Source organism: Amblyomma mixtum, chromosome 2 (assembly GCF_055824585.1).
Source record: "Amblyomma mixtum isolate Tamu chromosome 2, ASM5582458v1, whole genome shotgun sequence".
Lineage (NCBI taxonomy): Eukaryota > Metazoa > Arthropoda > Arachnida > Ixodida > Ixodidae > Amblyomma > Amblyomma mixtum.
The window spans coordinates 131,990,572-132,013,354 of record NC_143013.1 but is presented as its reverse complement, the minus strand read 5'-3'; the positions used below and the strand labels follow the sequence as shown (position 1 = coordinate 132,013,354).

The 22,783-nt window shown below is 47.8% G+C and overlaps 1 pseudogene; it reads left to right on the top strand.

Annotated features, from left to right (window-relative positions):
- Nucleotides 1–22,503, top strand: part of LOC149360935 (uncharacterized) — a 52,712-nt pseudogene extending 30,209 nt beyond the window's left edge.
- Nucleotides 22,504–22,783: the final 280 nt, after the last annotated feature.

The window sequence follows — 22,783 nt, the reverse complement described above, 5'->3', positions numbered from 1 at the left end:
GTGAGATTGTGCTACAAAAACTAGCCACCCTGTATTCGCAATGCCTTGTGACCTCGAGAGTACCAGAAGCTTGGAAGAACGCTAACATTATCTTAATTCATAAGAAAGGAGACGTGAAGGACTTGAAGAATTACAGACCAATCAGCTTATTGTCCGTTGCCTACAAGGTATTTACTAAGGTAATCGTTAATAGAGTCAGGACAACCTTGGACTTTAGTCAACCAAATGATCAGGCAGGCTTTCGTAAAGGATACTCGACAATAGACCACATTCACACTATCAATCAGGTGATAGAGAAATGCACAGAATATAACCAATCCCTATATATAGCCTTCATTGATTACGAGAAAGCATTTGACTCAGTGGAAACCTCAGCTGTCATGCAGGCATTGCGGAATCAGGGTGTAGAAGAGTGTTATGTGAAAATATTGGAAGACATTTATAACGATTGCACAGCTACTATAGTTCTTCATAAAGTCAGCAATAAAATTCCAATACGGAAAGGTGTCAGGCAGGGAGACACGATCTCGCCAATGCTCTTCACTGCCTGCTTACAGGAGGTATTCCGGGGACTGGAATGGGAACAGTTGGGGATAAGAGTTAATGGAGAATACCTGAGTAATTTGCGATTCGCTGATGACATTGCCTTGCTAAGCCACCCAGGACAAGAACTGCAAAGCATGATCAATCAGTTAGACAGCCAGAACAGAACTGTGGGGCTAAGAACTAACATGCAGAAAACCAAAGTAATGTTCAACAGCCTAGTAAGGGAACAGCAGTTCGCAATTGGTAGCGAGGTGCTGGAAGTAGTAACAGAATATGTCTACTTAGGGCAGGTAGTGACCGCAGATCCGGATCATGAGAGCGAAATAGCTAGAAGAATAAGAATGGGGTGGAGCGCATATTGCAGGTTCTCTCAGATCTTGAATGGTAGCTTAACAATAACCCTGAAGAGAAAAGTATACAACAGCTGTATTCTAACGGTACTCACTTATGGGGCAGAAACGTGGAGGCTAACAAAGAGGGTTCAGCTTAAGTTAAGAACAACGCAGCGAGCTATGGAAAGGAAAATGATAGGTGTAACGTTAAGAGATCGGAAGAGGGCGGAGTGGGTGAGGGAACAAACGCGGGTTAATGATATCTTAGTTGATATCAAGAGGAAGAAATGGGCTTGGGCAGGGCATGTAATGCGAAGGCAAGATAACCGCTGGTCCTTAAGGGTAACGGAGTGGAATCGAAGAGAAAGCAAACGTAGCAGGGGACGGCAGAAAGTTAGGTGGGCGGATGAGATCAAGAAGATTGCGGGGATACAGTGGCGGCAACTGACAAAGGACAGGGTTAATTGGAGAGACATGGGAGAGGCCTTTGCCCTGCAGTGGGTGTAGTCAGGCTGATGATGATGAGAATGGTATGTACAGTCTTTGTCAAAAGTTTAGAGCCCAGGGGGTTCACTTCTAAGCTTTATATTGGGACTCCACGAGCGTTCGTGGAAGTGCTGCCTATTGCAGGAGGCAGGACCAGAAATCTTCTCATGTCCAGGAAATTTGGAGCGCTAGAGATCCATTAAGAACGACACAGTGTGGCTCAAAAGAAAACCCCCTGGCTCCAAACTTTTGACAAAGGCTGTACATCCATACACAGTGCCGGTCATTTGCGAGTGGATTAATAGCATGTGCCAGCGTTCGAAAGCTGGATGCCATTATTCGAAAGGTAGAAACCATTATTCGAAAGCTGGCTACCAATGTTTGAAAGTTGGATGCCAGTATGAGACCTTTGCTGGCCCATGCTGCAGAACGAACATTGGGTCTGCGTTGGCCGCTTGATCGGCCTGACGTTGGCCCGAAACTGGCATGAAAGTAGGGCCAATGTGTAAAGTGGTAGCGCTGGGCCCAAATGCTAGTGTAGGACCGATGTTCGTGCCAATTTTTGCCAACAGTTACCCGACGTTCGACCAATGTTGTCGTGCTGCCTGGGTTGTTCTTCTGAGTGCATTCACTGTGAAAAACAAAATAAAAAGCTTCTTTCCGGCGAGAAGTGCGACAGGCTTTTTAGCGTATGTGTTACCCCACGCTCTAGCCCCTGACTTCGAGAATGCCACATGGTCCCATCCGTACAGCGCGCTAGGTGCTTTTTTATTTTAAGTTTTCTTTTTGGTTCCACGTTCAGGCTTGGTAAAAAAAAATGCTGGCCTCTTCACCGTTGGTGTAGCAGCCGCACTCCGCTGTTTGGACGACCCCAATTGAAGACCATCGATTTCGGCGATAGAAGCTGTGAGAGCGAACATACCTCTTCGCGTTTCATAAGGAAGCCACGTGTGCGGCACCGCTCTTTTATGCGTCCGCTGTCCGGTCTGCTGCGTTGGGGGTAGGGGGGGGGGGGGAGGAAGAGTAACGCTGTCGCTTTAAAATTCGAGTCGTCCAATTTAGGATAACTTTTATACTGACTGTCTACTATACTATTATCAGCGGAATATTTGTGCATTGCCGACTGCGAAGATGCACCAAAAACTCACTTCTATTTCTTCGCAAATATTTCAAAAGAAAGAACCATAAAATTTTTCCAAAAATGTGTTTCACGATGCGAGCAACGTACAGAGAAAACACATTGTCTCGAGTTTGATTGAGCGCTACTAAATAGGTGGGTTATGAAAATTGTAGCCACAACGCAAAACAGTGAGTAACAAGTAAATTTATAAAGGCAAGTCCATTTGGACATTTGTCATTGCACACGAGCTTACTTGCAGAGAAATTCAGCACGGCCACGAGTTGACTAGCATTAGAATTCAAGCAGGATGTTTCAGCTGTCTTGTTCCACTTTCAGTTCTCCAGGGAAAAGAGGCCGGAGTGAAACGGAGGTGAATCGAAGACGTCGTGAAAGTCGAAGATCCAGCCCAAATCTATGGGCTCGTCATCTTTGATGGTATGAGGGTGCTCCTCTGGCTTTGGATTGGTCGTGCCAGCGTTCTTCATCGTCGGTGAGTGAGGATTGGTGTCGACGCCAAGGGTCCCAACTCCCGAGGGTCCGGCCTCCTCGTGGCTGCGGTTTTGCTTGCTACGCTTGGAGGCCGGGGGCTCATCTGAGAAGGGAAATGCGAAGGTTGAGAACCAAAGAGCAACGATCCAAACAGTTGAACCACACAGCACAATATTTGCTTCGAGCGAAAGGCAATTGAGACGAGGCCTACATGCGGCACGTGTGTTAAGAGTCCGTCTTTTCCATTCTGAGGTTGTTAAGCATGCAATGCCAATGGTAACATAAATGTTGAAAGTAACAGTCTGCCTAGTTTCCTTAGAAGCATTCTTGCGGCCTGTTTTCTGCAGTCAATCATCCGGGCAAGTTCCCCTGTACAGCACAAAGGAAAAAAATAATATAATAGGAACTGAAAAAAAAAAAATCCCATTTTATCTCTACACATGTGCTTTACAATGCAAGGCATATCCTGGCTAGGCCATTCTAGAAAGGCAATCTTCATCTTTTCGTTTGGTTTTATGGGGTTCAAAGACCCAAGGTGACACAGGCTACGAGACGCTGAAGTGAAAGGCTGCGCAATAATTTCGGCCACCTGTGCAGAGTACACAGGCATTTAGCATTTTACCTCTATTAAAATGCGACCGCCTAGGCCGGAATCGAACCTGCATCTTATAGGTCCCCAGACGACCATGATAGCCACTGAGGTATCACGCCGGCTCAATCATTTCAGTAAATACACGACAGTTTATAAGTGTCTTCATAAAACATTGTGACAAAGACCCATAATCCCTGGAGCACTCTACTCTGAATACAGTACGGACACTGATTTCTGTACGGCAATCCTTTTACATTATTTGTAACAGAAGACTTCCAACAATTGTGCCACATATCTGCATTGACTCGCAAGGAGCTGTTGAGAATGCCACCTTCATAAAATACAGTTCAATGCACTTTACACAGGGATCCAAAAAGGAGAATATTGGAGCATTTACTCTTATAACCGCTATAGAAGAAGTGCTTCAAAATACCCTGCGTGAAGCCTGGTACACCCGGCCAAATTTTTAACTGGCTCGGGTATTGCATCGCTAAATGCACCTTGTAAAAAAGGTGCCTTTCAGATACACTGCTGGCATATTCATGCTGTAATTTGACGAGTGAAATGTCATTTCCTGGTTCCTTTTTGTTCATATAATGTTTGAGTGGAGTACTTGCGTGTTTAGATCAACGTTATCAGAAATATTCGTCTGCCACTACAAACAGCTGAAGCAAGCGGCATACGCAGCAATGGATCTGGTCCATATGGCCTCATCCTCTGGGTAAACTACCACTGCTTTCATGGCGGACAAGTCGTTTACCCAGAGTAAGTGCAAATGCACCAACAGAACCATTGCTGCATTGCTTGCGAGTAGTTACAGACCTTAGTCCATACAGAGTCTATAGACCATCTATAGTCAAAAGGAAATTGAGACAGCTATAGACCTTTGCCTATCAGAGTCTATAGACAAAAGGAAATTGAGCCAGCTATAGACTTTAGTGTATAGAATGACTATAGACCGTCTATAGACTAAAGAAAGTTGAGGCAGCTATAGACTGTTGTCTATAGAGTCTATAGACTTTCTATATTTGAAAGGAAATTGAGGCAGCCATAACATTTAGTCTATAGATTTTCTATAGACTGTCCATAGACAAAAGGAAAAAGTCTAAAGGATGGCTATAGAGTCTTTAAAAAGTCTATAGAAAGTCTATAGACAATTTTTATAAGGGCTGTCACGTTTTTTATACAAGACACTAACTTTCGCTGTCTGCATTTTATCTGGAAGACTCCTGCAATCAAGCACATGTTAAAAAGATCAGCAAGAATCGGTGCAATGCCATCGGCTGCGTACTTGACGGGCCGTATCTGGATGCCATCGATATCACAGCTGGCAGAATTGTTCATATTTTTTAATAGGTCTGTCACTTCCTCTGCGCTAGTAGGGTGAAAGAAAAGCGACCTGTCGTTCATAGCATGCACATATTTGACCGCTTCAGATGGTACTCCATTCAAACACATATTTCCAAAGAAATCGTTAAATGCATTTGCTAGTTGGCTGCCGCACAAAAGATCATCATTCACTTGCAATTTCAGTGGGACAGCACGCGACTGGCCACGGTGTAAAAGCATGTTTAATCGAGACCACAACACATAAAGACCGCCGGTTCCTCACCTGAAGGAACGTAAAGTGGTACGCTGTTCGCACCGAGCGCAACTTTCGGGTTAATTTATTTCGAAACTGTTTAAAATGCTTCAAGTCTTAAGGTTTACGCGCAGTAAGAAATTTCTGGTACATCCTATGCTTCTCGAAGTGATTGCTGTGACTCTAGGGGTCAAATAATCGAAGATTTTATTCTCACAAATAATGTATGTCTCTTCAACACAGAAAAAGCCAATTACTGCTCCCCTACCTCGGGGAAATTGACCTGTTTAGATTTGTCGTTTAGTTGACCTTCTGTTTTTAACGATTTTAAATCGGATGTGATTGACAACCCATATGTCAGCGACCACCTCCCTATACTAATTACTTTAACATCCCCACCAGAAATAACCCCAACAAAACCGCTGCGCTGGAAGCTTCACCTCGCCGACTGGTCACGTTTTAGAGCCCGAGCAACTATAGAGAATATAGTTTTAGAAAATCTCTCCATCGACCTGATAAATTAAAAGTTCACTAATTGTATCATAACTGCCACACTCACAGCTATTCCTCAGTCGTCAGGATGGTGCGACAAAATCATAAAGTATGGTGGACAAAAGACTGCAAGGAAGCAAAAAAACTACAAAATAGAGCTCGGGGTAAATTTCGCAGGTATCCGACACATGAGAATCTCATAAAGCTCGTTACGTCCGTCGTAGTGCCGAGAAAAAATCATGGCAGACTTACGTCTCTTCTACAAACAGTCACATCAAATCTAAAAAAAATGTGGGAACATGTGCGAAAATTAAATGGCAACTTTTCACCATTCACAATTCCTTTATTAACAACACCTGGCATAGAAACAAGCTTAGGGGAACAGGCAGACTTATTGGGGGAACATTTCGCTGCAGTTTCAAGTTCATCACACTATGCGCAGTCTTTTTAAAATAAAAAACACAGCCGAAAAACAGACTTCCAACTAGTGGAGGTGCAAACCAAAAATATAACAGTGTGATTACCCTCCAAGAAGTAAACACAGTACTATCTGCTGGTAAAAAAACTGCTCCAGGACCCGACCAAATCCACTACGAAATGCTGTCCCATCTATCTCAACCTGCCGTAGAGGCACTTTTACGGTTCTTTAACATAGTTTGGATATCAGGCAAAATACCTGAGGCCTGGAAAAAAGCTATTATTGCACCGTTTCTTCAACCTAGTAATCCCCCAAACTCTGCTAGTTGTTATAGACCCATAGCCCTGACCAGTTGCCTCGCCAAATCCTTCGAAAGTGTCCTAAATATAAAACTAACCTTTGTTCTTCAATCCTGTGAACTTCTTGATATCCATCAGTGTGGTTTGAAAAAGGAATGCTACACTACAGATCACCTAGTCCGTCTCGAAAATACTATCAGAGAAGTTTTTATACCCAAACAACACTGTCTTGCAGTCTTTTACGATTTAGAAAAAAACATATGATACTACCTGGAGGTTCGGGATTCTTCAGGACTAAGCTGAGCTCGAAAATCCGTGGCAGAATGCTGAACTCCATCAAAGACATTTTATCTAACCGTTCATTTAATGTAAGTACGTTGAGGCTCAACCCTTTAGAGGAATTTTATTCAGGAAAATCGAGTGCCTCAAAGATGTATTTTAAGCACAACTCTTTTTATTGTAAAAATGAATTCGCTCAACAAAATTATACCAAGGTCCGTTATGTATTCACTTTATGTAGACGACCTCCAGATAGTTTACTAGTTTACACATCCCCCAACATAGAAACATGTGAAAGACAAATACAGCTGCCAATAAATAAGCTGACAACATGGGCAGACAGAAATGGTTTCCGGTTTTCTCCACAGATAACGGTGGCCATTCCGTTTTCACTCAAAAGCGGCTTACAGGCAGACCACACCCTACACCTTAACGAAATAGACTTTACCCGTAAAAAATGAGCATAAATTTCTAGGCATAACATTTGACAGAAAACTTACTTTCCTGCCTCATATTAACGTGTTAAAAAAGAAAACTTCCCGATCACTGAACATGCTCAAAGTCCTTTCACATAAACACTGGGGTTCTGACAGGGCAAGCCTTCTAAAAATTTATCGCTCTGTGGTGCGATCCTCATTACACTAGGGTAGTGTAGTATATGGTTCAGCAAGGCCATTGTAGTTGAAACGACTCGACCCAGTGCACAATTTAGGTTTCGTCTTTCAACTGGTGCTTACAGGATGTCGCCTATAACCAGTCTTTATGTTGAAAGTAATGAACCATCACTTACAGACAGAGAAATCATGCTCACATGCTCTTACATTCTAAAACTCCGTTCCCTAGCGAAACATACCTGTTACGAAATAGTTACAAAGTGTCCATGCAGAACTCTCCTTGATAACAAACCACAAACTACCAGGCAACTCCTGCTGCGTTTCAAAGAGATGTGCGAAAACCTCGGCATACTAGGCACATTACATGCCATTGCTCCAAGACTAGATCCATTACCTCCATGGTACCCTTTTCCTTCAATCTGCGATTTCAGTCTTAGAAAGTTCCGTAGAGAAGAAACTCCACAGCAGCATATAATACAAGAATTTTTTGCACTCGAGGAGAAATACAGTACTTTTACACCTTTTTATACAGATGGCTCAAAACCGATGTTTACGTTGGAAGCGCAGTGGTACAGGAGAATTGGAATCAACTAATAAGGCTTCCGCAATGTGCATCAATCTTCACTGTCGAATGTTACGCCGTCTGTGTAGCCACTCAGCAAATAGTAAACAAGAAACTCACAAACAGTATTATTTACACAGACTCACTAAGTTTACTTACTGCGCTCCACTCTAGCAATTCAATCACTCCACTACTTAGTAACATCATACATAACATAGTAATAGCCACAGGTCAAGGACAGAACAGAGCTGGAGATTGCGTCCTGTTGTACTTGTAATTCTACAGCTCAAATCGCTTCATAATAATTGTTGAGGAACAAGTGAGTTCATCAGTCTTACAGTGGATACATAGGATAAGACCATTAGTTTGGCAACTGTTGGCACATTTGCTGGCGATAACTGGTGCGTAAGCAATGAACACGTCTCTGGCGCTCAGATGCGTTGTATCTCACCTTAGCGCAGAACCCAAACAACAAAAAGGTGGAACTGGCTAACACTAAGGGAGGCCCCTACTCGGCGTTGCCGAAGATGCGTAGCATCTCACCTTAGCCCAGAACCCCGCTTCCGGCTCCGGGGCCCAGTTTTAAAGACTTAACGGCCCGGCCCACATTTGGTGGCTTCCAATCACAGATTCACAGATTCTTCTACTCTCTTTGCACCAGGGGTGCCCCGTCGGAGACTGTCTCTCGATGAGTAGAGATGCAGGGATAAAGGCAATACTTATGTACAGTTTATGTACAGCAATTTACAATAGATACAAGTTTAGGCACACTAGAGACAAATTAAACGGCAAAAAGGACAAACCAAAGAACAAAAAGGCGGAACTGGCTAATACTAGGGGAGGCCCCTACTCGGCGTTGCCGAAGATGCGTAGCATCTCACCTTAGCGCAGAACCCCGCTTCCGGCTCCGGGGCCCAGTTTTAAAGACTTAAAGGCCCGGCCCACATTTGGTGGCTTCCAATCATGTTACGATGTTCACATGATTGGTTTATCGAGAGCCTGGCCAGCCCTCCAGCTTCCGTAGGGCAAAACGCCCTTTCCACAAACCCAAACGCACGGTCGTGTCAAATGAAAATAAACACAAATATACATTCGTGCTCGGTACCGCGTGTCGAGTGGACACCCGTACTTCCCGGCGCGTTCGCGAGCGGTCGCGTTCCAAGAAAGGAGACGCTCCGCTTTGAGTGCCCCCAGCCGCGTTCCGATGACCCCCGCGAACGCTACCGATACCTTACACGCCCTTCCCAAGATTGTACAAAGGGCCCAAATGGCACTTTTAGAATTACAAACAAAAGGGATCGGTGTCTGACACGAAACCACCCTTCGGGTGACATAACATAAACAAAACGTACACATTCAAATGCGCGTTTCACACCTGTAAAACCAGCACATTCACCGAAGTCCAAGCTGTCGCGCTGCGACCAGTTGCACCAACAAAACCAAAAACAACACTGTACACGGGCACCAACACAACATTACGCAAAATGCACACTTAAATACACACAGTGGCATGCCTGCCGTGCGCCGTAACACAGCGTCCAAGTTGGTGCGTTGCACCCAGTTCACCAGCATGCACACCCGCGTCCTGCTCGACACACACACCTGCTCTCGCAACTGGAGCGTTCAGTAGCACTCGCACGACGTCCGTAAGTGGCCACGTGAGCCTCCTTAGTCGCACCGAGCGTCCCTGTGTGCGTTTCGAGCCACCACGCGTCTCAATCGATACGATCAACGCCCAATTGCTACTACGCTCATTAGGCCGGTGCCACAGCGGGGCAAGAATTCAAAAATTGCTGCCCTCCAGGATCGAAAACAACGTCCTGATCCTCGATAAGTCCAAACACCTCAGCACGCGACACACTTGAGGGCAAGCTTTCTCCGGCGCGCCGGTTCGAAACGCGTACTGCGTGAGGAACATAGTCCCTGTCCAGCCTAATCATATAAGTGCGACCACTCTTGCCACACGTGATTTGGCGTTCTGCAGCACGGGACGTACTGTTCCCCGCGCCTACTTCCACCGTGAAAGACACGCACCTGCCTCCAGCTACTCTGCCTCGCTTGGAGCCATTTGTCCCGTTCCTGCACGGGCAAACCTTGACGTTGCCGTTCCCGGCTTGATAGACGCTGGCCGGCTTCGTGGCATCGTCTGCTGCACGAGCTGACTCGCCGTCGCTTGACCCGAGCTTGCCTTGCGGCAAGTCGCCACTCATTTCCGGGTACTCAAATGACCTGGCCGGACACACATCGGGTGCGTTCCACAACTGTGCGGCGCTCGGCCCGGTCGGCCCAGCAGGCCCACCTCCGCTCTCTGCCTCGGATGAAGGGCTCTTGCCACCAGCAACGCTACGGGGCACTTCATGCCCTACGGCCGACACAGTCTGTGTTTGCAGCAACGCCAGATTTTCTCCGGTCACTAGCTCCGTGTCAGAGATCACAATCTCATACATAGAGCCTGCAGGAATTAGATCACTCTCCTGCTTGGTCTCGGACAATTTTTCGGACAATTTGGTCTCGATTGGCCTTAGACCATCAGAATTGAGCTGCTCTTTTTCTTTGCTAGCCGCCCGCAGTGGCGAAGCTGTGATTCCTTCAGAAATCTCGTTTTCGCTCTCTGCGGCATTTCCCAACAAAGAGGCGTCCGCGCATATCGGCTGATTATCTACAGCGACCTGACTGCTCTTTCCACCACCTGTGCTTGAGCAGGATAAGTCTTTGTCTTCCAGCACAGGCGGCCTCATCTCTCGGGACTCGGAGCAGTTCTCCGTGGCTGATTGACTGGCTCTTCGATCTCGAGCTCTACCTGCTGGCGTCTTGCTTCTATAACCTTCAAGACATACTTTACATCCTGAGGTTCTTCCTCGCGAAGCACCGCCTTTCTGCCATTTACTTTCAAGAGTTGAGCCTGAAGGTCCGCTAAGCGCGCCTTCGCTAACTCAACCTGGTACCTCACATCGAGTGAGGGCCGGCATGGATAGCCCTCCATACCGCCGTCTGTACTCCTCAACTGTCCTACCGGCTCGAACACAGGGACGTGAACAATGCGACCAAGGAAACTCACGGTTTCGATGCGTCGATCCGCATTGCCCGCTCCTTGGCGTCGGAGTCCACCGCCACTTTCCCCGGACGCTGCGATGAGCTGTCGCACGCCGCTGGTCCGCCGCCGGTGACCGTCAAGTTATCGACGCGCTGCTTTTCTGGACCGTATGCAGTCCCGCGTCGCTGGACTACTGCCGTGGTCCTTGCATCCTTGCCGCCGTCTCTCCGCAGGTCCTTTCTCGAACGCTGCTGTTGCCTGACCGTCGCCTTTCTCCCTGCGTTCAATCTTCTTCCTGCGCCGTCTTCCGATGGCCGCAGGATCCTGTCGACTGCGCCAGTAAATTTCACAGATTCTTCTACTCTCCTTGCACCAGGGGTGCCCCGTCGGAGACGGTTGGTTCCAACTGGAAGACTGAAGATTGATCTCTGCACCAGGGGTGCCCCGTCAGAGACTGTCTCTCGATGAGTAGAGATGCAGGGATAAAGGCAATACTTATGTACAGTTTATGTACAGCAATTTACAATAGATACAAGTTTAGGCACACTAGAGACAAATTAAACGGCAAAAAGGACAAACCAAAGAACAAAAAGGCGGAACTGGCTAATACTAGGGGAGGCCCCTACTCGGCGTTGCCGAAGATGCGTAGCATCTCACCTTAGCGCAGAACCCCGCTTCCGGCTCCGGGGCCCAGTTTTAAAGACTTAAAGGCCCGGCCCACATTTGGTGGCTTCCAATCATGTTACGATGTTCACAGGATTGGTTTATCGAGAGCCTGGCCAGCCCTCCAGCTTCCGTAGGGCAAAACGCCCTTTCCACAAACCCAGACGCACGGTCGTGTCAAATGAAAATAAACACAAATATACATTCGTGCTCGGTACCGCGTGTCGGGTGGACACCCGTACTTCCCGGCGCGTTCGCGAGCGGCCGCGTTCCAAGAAAGGAGACGCTCCGCTTTGAGTGCCCCCAGCCGCGTTCCGATGACCCCCGCGAACGCTACCGATGCCTTACAATCATACATAACATAGTAATAGCCACAGGTCAAGGACAGAACAGAGCTCGAGATTGCGTCCTGTTGTACTTGTAATTCTACAGCTCAAATCGCTTCATAATAATTGTTGAGGAACAAGTGAGTTCATCAGTCTTACAGTGGATACATAGGATAAGACCATTAGTTTGGCAACTGTTGGCACATTTGCTGGCGATAACTGGTGCGTAAGCAATGAACACGTCTCTGGCGCTCAGGTTGTGTAGGGGAGTGACCGCTTTTTGTGAGGTCAGCGAGATAATTAATAGTAGCAGAAATATTTTTACATCATTTTTTTCTGTGTTGACGGGAAGTGGAGGTTCTTGAAGGCACGCACGTTAAGAGCTCTCAGATCATGGAATAGAGCAGCAGAATGAAATTCGTGAGGCTTATTGCATTAGAAAAGGGCAGAATGAAACTCACGAGGCTTATTGCACATGACGCGAACAAGTTTCTCTCAAGGAGATGTAATTTTTAAACGCAATAGCGTTAAAGGCCTTGTTGTTCAGAAAATCCGGGGTCGGCTATGTGAGTGAGAAATCGCGAGCATTACTCTCGCAAGTGGCGACGTCTAGGGTGGACCACCTAGGTCCTGTGAACTTGCGGCGTCATCACAACCTACCCAATGGATAGTGGCCAAACTACACACCGTGACAGGTGGCCGTTAAATTAATGATTAGTTGCTCGCAAGACCAACGTCGGCCGCGGAGGCCCACCGCTGGGAGCAGCAGGCAGTGGCGCATGGCCTAACCGCTGCACCACTGCACCAAGCGTGGTATGAGAACTGCAAGGAATTTAGGAATGTAAAGTAGACCCGATACTGCGTCATACCCTTAGGGCGGAGGTTAAGTGTACCCTCCAGTTTTGAATGGCTGTTATATTTGTTTACCCCCAAACGAGGCAGCAGTAATTGCGATCAGCGAGAAAATGGGACCTATATATTAGAAGTTTTACACACTGAGGAAATATGTGAGGAAAGGGGCTAGGCCACCACCTGTGACACTCTACAGACAAGGAGGAGAGAGAGAAAACTTTTAGTTTGAATAGATTAATTCGCACGAGCCGGGTGGTCGGGGCCCTAATCCAGGGCTCTAGTGGCGGCAGCTGAAATGCAGACTAGCTGGATGATCCAGGCTTGTTGGTCCATGTTGCCGCTAGTCAGGGCCTCCTCCCGCTGCCCGTGTGCCAGGGTGGGGTAATATTAATGGTTTGTCCGGTTTTTCCTGGCATTCCAAAGATGTACGGTAGAGCGTGGGGCTTGCTCCGCACCAAGGACAATAACTTGGCTATTGTGTGGGTCTAGTCCTGTGTAAAATTTGAAGACTTGGATATATGTTTTTTTTTCTATTCTCCTCCAGTCAACAGCATTCGAGGAGGACAGTTTGTGTGGCGGTGATAAATGTCGTCTTCCTAGCCTAAGATATTCGAGCCTGTCCCCACACAGTCCTAGGATGAGGGTGGGGTAAGGATCTCCTGGTTTGTGAGAGCTCGGGCTAGATATTTCGCTACCTTATTACAGTCTAGGCCTTCGTGACCTGTTGTCCATGTTATGCTGCGTGAGCGTGAGAGTGCACTAGATCGTGTGCTTGCCCTTCCGCTAGGTTTTTCTCTAAGGTAGTCCCGGCAGGCTTGTTGGGAGTCCGTCACTACGTGTGATGATTTCCCCAGTTGGTCTTGAGTATTGATGGTCATGGCAATGGCCAGTGATACTGCTTCGGCAGGATCTTTGGCACAGATTGAAGCCCTGATGATTGACCTCCTCTGGTTGTCGACCGCAGCAGTCGCGAACCTGCCTGGCTCGGCATAGGTCCCGATGTCCACGTATACCGCTTCAGGTTCTTTTAGAGCTTTTTTTGCCAGTGCTTTGACTCTGGCTCTCCTAACCATCTACCGTTTGTGGTGCATGTGGCTGTGTTTGGATTTACACATAACTTCCCTCTTGCAGTTGCCCGAATTGAGGACTTGCTCTCACTAGTTCGTAGTGCCTGACATAGCCCTAGTCTCGTTACGATATCCCCACACACTTGACTTTTGGTTGGGCGCTTTTCTGACCCTCCAGAAGCGCCTCCCTGAGCTCCTCGAAGCTGCTGTGTACTCCGAGTGCCCAAAGCCGTTTAATTGATGCCATTAATGGGTGGTTTAGGGTACTTTTATAGGCTCCCCTTATGATGGCATCAATGGCCCTTCTATCAGTAATTGTGATTTCTTCACGGGGGAGCCCGTAGGTAATCCTACTTACGACTGGGCCTTGGACTAGGCGGAGAGTGCCTTCCTCCCTCATCCCTTTCCGATGCAGGGTTAATCTTCTAATCATTCTAGATATTTGGTTCATCGCAGCCTTGAAGGTTTTGATTGTAGAATCTGCTCTCAGATTGCTTTGTAACCACAGTCCCAAAACTCTAATCTCCTCCTTTTCCTGAATTTCTTGGTTTCCTAGGTAGAGTTCAATTTCACCCGGGGACTTGTAATTTTTCCTGTGTAGCTGACACCCTTAGAGCGTGGGGGGGGGAGGGGGGTGGCGGTCCCGGACATAAAGAAGATGCCCTCTACTCAGCGTAGCAAGCTCAGCGGAGGCCAGCTTCCAAGTGACAAGAGGTTTGGTCGTTTGGTGCCCAGCTTTCGCCGCGGTCGCAAGCCAGAGAATTGGTCGAAGCCAAAGGTTCACAAGTAAAACAAAGCTTATACAGCTAAAAAACTATACAGAGGATTTCCCATTTACTCGTAAGAGCACATACCAAGTGATTAACAAAACAATGCAACTCGTGTAAAGTTACACTGGGGAGATATTACAATACATATGAGTTATTGCACCTAACGTGCACTAACCCAAGAGACAGGCAAACATACAAAACACAATTTGTTCACCGAGTACTGCGACAGTCCGCCGACCAGAGGTTAACGACGGTGCCGTCCCGCAGACTGGCGCGCGCTGCCTCGTTGAACCGCGGCTGCACGAGTGATGTTATCCAGGGAGTTGAGCGGGTGCACTTCTCGGAAGCTTAAACGGCGGCTCGGGCTAGTCTACAGAGGTCAACGCCATTCTTATAGAGTCTTGCTCTACGTCTGTCTGTTCTTCGCGCTACGGTAGGCGCGCACATACACACAGTATCGGCTGTGCAGTCTCCTTCTCGCGCCGGGTGCGCGTCTTCATTGGGGAAAAGCCGGGTGTGGCCGGTCTTGCGCCGCCGCCTACGCGCGAGTGACGAGGCAGAGCGCATCTCTTAGCTCGCGCAAGGCTACGCCCTTTCCGCCGGCATCGAGTAGAAACGACTCTGACATTCTTGAAGGTTCTGATGTAATTCCCTGGCGTTGCGCTGGCGAGCGGTGGTGGAGGGGCAGCCACACACAAAAGGCTAGTCGCTCTCCGGGGTTTCTTTCTTCTCTGCGTCCGCGCGGCGCTGTTTTTTTTTCTTTTTTCAAAAATGCGGTGAATTTTGTGACAGTAGCCTAATAAGTTCCGATTTCTCCGGGGAGCAATCAAGACTGCTCTCAACGACAAATTCTTCGAGTATACATATAGCTACTTGCAGAGCTTCCTTCTGCGCCAAGGGTCTCTGTGCAACCCATATAGTGATGTCGTCGGCGTAGAAGGCGGAGAGAGTCAGCCAAGAATCTTCACGAGTTAAGAGTTTTTTGGCTCCTATGTTGAACAGCATTGCAGCGACTGCAGAGCCCTGTTGTGTGAATTTATGCGGCATGGGTACCGTGGGTGACCGGGTCTCACCAATTCCTATGGTGGCTGTGCGATTCCAGAGGAAGCCTTTTGCATAGTTGAACATTTTATTGCCGGAATAGATAGTGTTGAATTTTTGTAATATAGTGTGGTGGCCGATATCGTCGAATGCTGCTTTGAAGTCTTGCGCGAGAAAGAGGTTTTCGCCGTGTTTAGGGATGGTATTTATTACTTAACACGGAGGCAGGCATCTTGCGTGCAGTCCCTTGCGGAAGCCCAGCGAAGGAAATAGGTTGTTGTCTTCTGTGTAATTTTGAAGCCTCAGCTGGATTACTAGTTCACAGAGCTTTCTCAGGGAAGAGAGGGAGATTGGACGGAGGCTTTGTTGCCTTAGGTATAGTGATGACCTCCACACGTTTAAAACCCGACGGGGGTTGGCCTTTCTCTCCACAGTTCTTCGTTGATGCACTTCGTTAGGTACGTCATGTATTTTGCCGGTGCTCATCTATGAGCCAAAAACGTGGAGGCTAACGAAGATGGTTCAGCTTAAGTTAAGGACAACGCAGTGAGCAGTGGAAAGAAAAATGATAGGTGCACCGTTAAGAGATTGGAAGCAGACGGAGTGGGTGAGGGAACAAACGCGGATTAATGACAAACAAGTCGAAATCTAGAGAAAGAAATGGGCTTGGCGAAGGCATGTAATGCGAAGGCAAGATAACTGCTGGTCATTAAGGGTAACGAAGTGTATTCCGAAAGACGGCAAGTGTAACAAGGGGCGGCAGAAGTTAGGTGGGCGGATAAGATTACGAAGTTTGCGGGGATAGGGTGGCCGCAACTGGCAAAGGGCAGGGTTAATTGGACAGACATGGGAGAGGCCTTTGCCCTGCAGTGGGCGTAGTTAGGCTGGTGATGATGATAAATGAGGGCCGTCAGGTGGTTGATGTTGAGGTTCCTGATTATGCTGTTTGTAGCCCTGTCACCTACCGGGGCAGTGTTTCTTGTGGACATACGGGCTGCTGCGTAGACCTCGGCCAATGTAATTGGGATTCAAGGGAGGGGGTTTGGATGGCCCTCATATGGAGTTTGGGAAACCGGGGAGGGGTCCCATATGTATTTTTTGTGCATGGCTGCTATTAAATCAGCGCCCACGCCCGGAAATTTAAGGGCTACATTGAGTATTCTGCTTGAACCCGATTGGACTTTGGATGGGTCTATCAGGCATCGTAAGATCGACCATGCTTTGGCCGTATTTAGGGTAGTTTTCAGCGATTCACAGAATTCCACCCTGTTATGAATGCCGAGCTATATAGCATACTGCTGGGCTTCTTTCGTAAGCTTCGCTTTTTTTATGCGAAGCATATTAACATAGGTTTCAGGCCTTCGCGCGACGCCCGGCGGTGGCCACCATTGACCTTGAAGTGAGATCACATGATGTGACGTCACGTGATGACGTCACACCGGCTGCAGATGGGGCCTCATATCGCGCCGTCGGACGTCGCCCGGCGGAGGCCTCCACGCTTCGGTTCGCGCCGTCGCGCGCGACGCGGCGGCGGCGCCACCATCGCTGCATCACGTGATATGTGACGTCACGGCAGGGATGAAGCGGCGCGCGCCCGCCGGCGCGTCAGTCTCTGTGCCCGCAACCGCGCCAGCGTGTTTGCGCCGGGCGTGTATGCGGTCAAGATGCCTCCAAACGCTAAGGACATTAATAATAGGAATGCAAAACGAATCAGTGGGCAAACAGTTTAGACTTGGTGTTGTGTAGAAATGCTCAAAGACAATACAGAATAAGTGACGTGCAAACCAAGAGTCATGCATTTACGGACCATAACAGTCTGTTTGTCGGGCTGCAAAGAATAAAGTACGACGATTAACCTAAAACCACGTCTCCGTTACTTAGCCCCATCCACACTGAGGCAGCTGCTTAACATGCTTCGCATCCACTGGGCTTAACCTTGATAAGCCTCCAATTTTTTATCTGTAGTTTTCTCTATAATATTTGCTTTTTCCACCATTTTGTTAGACATTTTGGGCTTCTCATAAGTGGAGGAGATGTCTGTCTACCTCCAATGTTTCTGTTGTTTGGATGATTTGGGTCATTTCCTTCTTTTATGCTTTTAACTCAATCTTCAATCATTGTGAATGCCGCCTTCAGGCGGTTATATATTCCTGAATTTATCCCAGCTTGCTATTTCTGCAGAGCCAATAGTCCGCCTCATGCTGGATGTCGTTCAAGATAAGCTAAGAATTTTTTGGTCGCTGCACAGAGTTTTTTCAATTTATTCCATTTGCAGCGCCTTATGTTTTACGTGAAAGCTACACGAAAGAACATGTCTCCTTATACCGTGTGCATAAACGGCACAGCAATACCCTACGTAAAGAGCCATCGGTTTCTGAGAGTTATCATCGACCGAAATCTATCATGGACCCCTCATATCTCATACATGAAAAAGAGACTGACAGCGATTTCTCACGTTCTCGCCTTTCTTGGGGGAAAGTCGTGGGGAGCGTCGGTGCGGTCGATGATGCAGCTCTACAACGCCTTATTCATGGGATTTCTTCGCTACAGCCTCCCTGTACTTGGAAATATTCGAAAAACAAACATACGAAGTCTGCAAAGCGCTCAAGCTCAAGCTCTCCGGACTTGCCTAGGATTGCCGAAATGTGCCTCTACGGCCGCATCTGTACTTATCGCCCAGGAGCATCCAATCTCTACCTACTTAACAGTTGACGCACTGAGGGCACATTTCCGGCACATTTCCCGGGTTCCCTCTCACCATCTTGCCAGTCTTCCTATTACCAGGCCGCGCACATCGTTTACAGACATCATTGACGCACATCCCGCCATTCTGCCGTCCCAGTTTACACCCGCCTCTAGACCATCCTCGCCACTTTGGAGCCTCCACAATCCCCGTGTGCTTCTTTCGATACCTGGCATCAGGAAGAAGATAGATTTATCGCCGACAGAACTACAACAAGTCACCCTTGAATATTTACATGAGCACCATGCAAACCGGGTGCACGTTTACACCGACGGCTCAGTGAACCCTATCTCTTCTTCTGGCTCCGTCGTCATACCCGCAAGCACTACAGAAATTAGAGTTAGGACAGGTCACCGCACTTCTTCGACGGGTGCAGAACTCACCGCTCTTCGTGTCGCCATTGAATACATCAGTCAGCAGTGCCCTCAGTGGTGGTCTATTTTCACTGATTCGAAAGCTGCCCTCCAAGGCTTACAAGCTGCTCTTCGCCGTGGAGCCCATGAACAACTGGTCGCTGAAATTCGACAGCTACATCACTCTGCCATCAACAAAGGACATGACATTATCTACCAATGGCTACCGGGGCACAGCGGCATAGCAGGTAATCACCGCGCGGATGAGGTCGCGCGAACTGCTCACAACGACGGCGATTTTGTGTCGATCCCCATTTCGAGATCGGATGCAGCGAGCAGGCTTCGCGCACTTGCGCGGGACATCACGCTTGCCGCGTGGAATTCCGGCCAATTTTGCAATTCCCGCTTACAATCCTTGGACCCAGATCTGAAGCTCCGGCTACCGTCAGGCCTACCAAGACGAGAAGAAACTTTGCTGTGTCGCCTCTGGCTTGGTGTAGCTTTCACCAACCACTACTCATTCTTAATCGGTATGGCTGATAGTCCTGCATGTTCCATCTGCGGGCATGACGAGACCATAACCCACATTCTTTGTGACTGCCCTGCCTACACCACCGAAAGGCAGTCTCTCAGCCGTGCGCTGGAGCGCCTAGATACACGCCCTTTCACGGAAATGAAGATTCTCGGCCACTGGCCGCGGCGGTCGTCGGCGGAGAAGGCCTGCAAGGCACTGCTCCGCTTCTTGAGAACTTCTGGCCTGCACGATAGGCTGTGACTTTAACGAACAGTGACGTTTTATAGTGACTTCAATTTTCGATTACTCTCCTTTCTCTTTCTTTTTTATCCCCTCACCCCCTTCCCCCCGTGTAGGGTAGCAAACCGATTATTCTTTTGGTTAACCTCCCTGCCTTTCCTCTTCTATATCCTCCGCCTCCTAGGTCTGGGCAGGTGCCTCTGCTAACATTGTTCCCTAAAGTGGGGGACATGATGTGCGTCATATGCGCAGGTTCAGGGACTCAGCTGCATCCAACAGGTTGATTCCCCTCGGGGCGTCCTTTTGGTAGCCCCTTGTCGTGTGTACATGGTTTACTATATGTCGACCATAATTAGGGGACTCTTTCCTGCTATCCGTCTGCATTATAGTAAAATTATCTTGAAGTCTTCTTGCGTGTTGTTTGGAGGACTGTAGAGGTTTACGATGAACACGCTCTGTTTTCTTCTTTTTTTCTGAACTAATCTCGATGAGGACTTCATCTTTTTCACGGAAGTTGAGATCGTGCGATGTGGCTGTTAGTTTGGGTGCCACTAGAGTAGCTACTCTAGGTGCCATATGGTGGGTGTATGCAAGGTATCCCTTGGCGTACGGGGCGCTTCCCGTTTCTTGTAGGGAAATGACGTCAGGGGGTATCGGTTGAGTTTGAATAAGCACCTGCAGGGAGCTGCTTTTCTTCTTCAGGGAGCGACAGTTCCACTGCCAGACTTCTAGATGGTCTGGCAAGGAAATTCACACGGCAGTGCGGGGGCATGTCGAGATCAATGTGCGTGCCCAAACAATTTATTGATGGTGCAACTTAAATTTTGAAGGGTTTTTCAGCAATATACTCCGAGAATTAATTCAATTCAATTCAATTTTATTCTCCAGTTATACACTGGAACGTTCTCCAGGATAAAAGGACCGACTGGGCTTTGACTGAGCCCCGGAGATGTTTACAGAGCAGCAACAGGCAGTATATACGGAGAAATGCTAAACAGTACAAAATTAAACAAAGTGCACACACATAAAAAGTACATACATATATACAAAGCACACAAAAGAGGACACACATACAGAGTTATATAACCACAAAATGAGAGGCACAGGGAAATTAAAATTTACTGAAGTATTCGTGCAGCTTATTGCGCGAAACTTTTTTCATATCTTTATGACGATTTAATATAGCAGGTACATTGTGTTTTACGGACTGCAGTTTATAATTGGTGCGAAACTGAGGAACGAGCCAAGGTTCGGTGTTACGGGTAGCAACGTTGTGTTCGTGGCGTGTCAATGAAGGTACACGTTTAAAAAATGATCGGAACTCCTTTGTTGAAAAGAGAAATGACTTTAAGATGCGATACTCGTAAAAGTGATGAATTCGGATAATGTTGTAGTCAGCAAAACTATCGGCGGTGGTCAAGCCAAGATCAATATTTGCTACGTGGCGCAGAAGTTTCTTTTGAATTTCTTAATAGTCGGTTAGGTTCCTCAGAAGGGCTCAGACCCTTCCAAAGGTGGGTGATTCGGCGATCATTAAGCAAGGTGGGCACATGCAGAAGGTCAAAGGAGGATTTTATTTACATGAAGTACAAGGGCAAAGTGTGGGCTACAGAAGCAGTCGGGCAGACAATCGAACCAACTGTAACTTAATGGCAAATTATTGTGAAACCTGTAACTTAATTGGAAGTTCCAGAGCGGGTAAAGAAAAATCTGTGAAGTTTTTAGTAGCAACATACTTTCTACGGAGTCTTTTTCTGCAGCATTCAAAGGAAGCTCCCGAAAAAAAACTACACAGCATTTTTACTACATTCGAATCAATCTGAAAGCATAGGTTTGTGTTACGTAGAAAATAACGATGAGCAGGCAGTGCTGCGGGATGAAGCAGATGGAAGCTGATGAAGACGACGCACTGGAATGCACAGCGCGGCTAACAACAACAACAACACGGAGCGTATTCGGCTCCGCCTATACGCCTATCGAATGTGCAAGTGCTGAACTCGCTTCAATACACTAGAATCCATAAAACCAAGGTAAGGCTGTCGACCCACAGGCATAGAGAATAGAGACTGTATTAGTACTTGTGTCATCTTCCTTCTTGGCAGGTCGAATAAATATATCAATATTCAATCAGCTGCAAAAACCTTCTTCTTAAACTACACACTTCAACTCTACCCTCAAGGCCTGGCTTCGCGCCAAGGGATGTTTGTGTCATGGTCGGTGAACTACTGCCTGTGCGGCCAACCAAAGATGATCGATCATTACTTTTGATGGTGCCGTGGCGCAGGTTTTCTGGGACATACTTTAGCGGACAATCAAAAAGGACATTCAGGTATTGCCTTACGCTCCAATGTTCTTGCCTGTCCTCAAGGACTCCGGTATTTCCTGCAATCTGTTAATGCTCATTGGAATTTTAAAAAATACCTCTTGAAGATCCGCATGATGGATCGGCATGCTAAACCACCTCGTCCATCGAAGTCTCTGCACAGTGAACAGCCAGCATTGGTGTGGGGGTTTATGCTGCGCAGGAGCAGCCACCTGATTGGTTGCCGGTTCTTTACGCATATGTCATCCTCAATTTTGTTGTGCAGACGGAGCGCAGCGCATGAAGACATGAGAAAGTGTGTCTGCATTGCGAAATAATGTGTGCGTACATAAAACATTTGGTACCTCAGCGGTACAGATTTCCATGAAATGAGGAATAAAGCTGCGGTGATAGCTTAGTGGTCTCTTGCAGAAGCATTTGAAGCTGTTGTGCGCGCGCTGCCACGGGTTCTACTTCTAGTCCTGGATATTGATGTGACTTCTTCGTCCCTGTCTTATGTGCTCCCGATGTGCTCAGACGGGCGGTGAATGGGCGCGGCAGCACTGCAACGATGCCAATCTACACTCACCTACATCGTCTCTTTGTCGTGCAGATGCTGATGTTCGCGCTCGTGCCTTTCAGTCCGCTTGCTGGTGGTGTTGACGCGAGAGGAGCCATCGGCAGCACTCTTCAGCCGGGAACGTCGTCCTCTTGTCCCCAGAACTCCGACCCTCCGTCCTCCATCCCGGCCGGACCGCAGTCAGCTGGCTCGCTCGAGTCGGCATAGTGCCTTCTTCGTGCCCCCTTCAGCCGGCCTACCACGGAATACTGCACGGACGCCAACTTTGGTTCCTGCCCGAGTACGGCGCATGCTCCAGTCTACCCGCCCACCCTCCTCCCAACGATAACCAGCATGACTACGTCACCAGAGCGTGCAAGCTACTTAAGGACTGCATCACCACCCGCGCCGCTTAATGGGTTCGGCAGCACTGCAACGATGCCAACGTACACTCACCTACATCGCCTCTTAGTCGTGCAGGTAAGGTATGATCAATCGCTATTTGCGC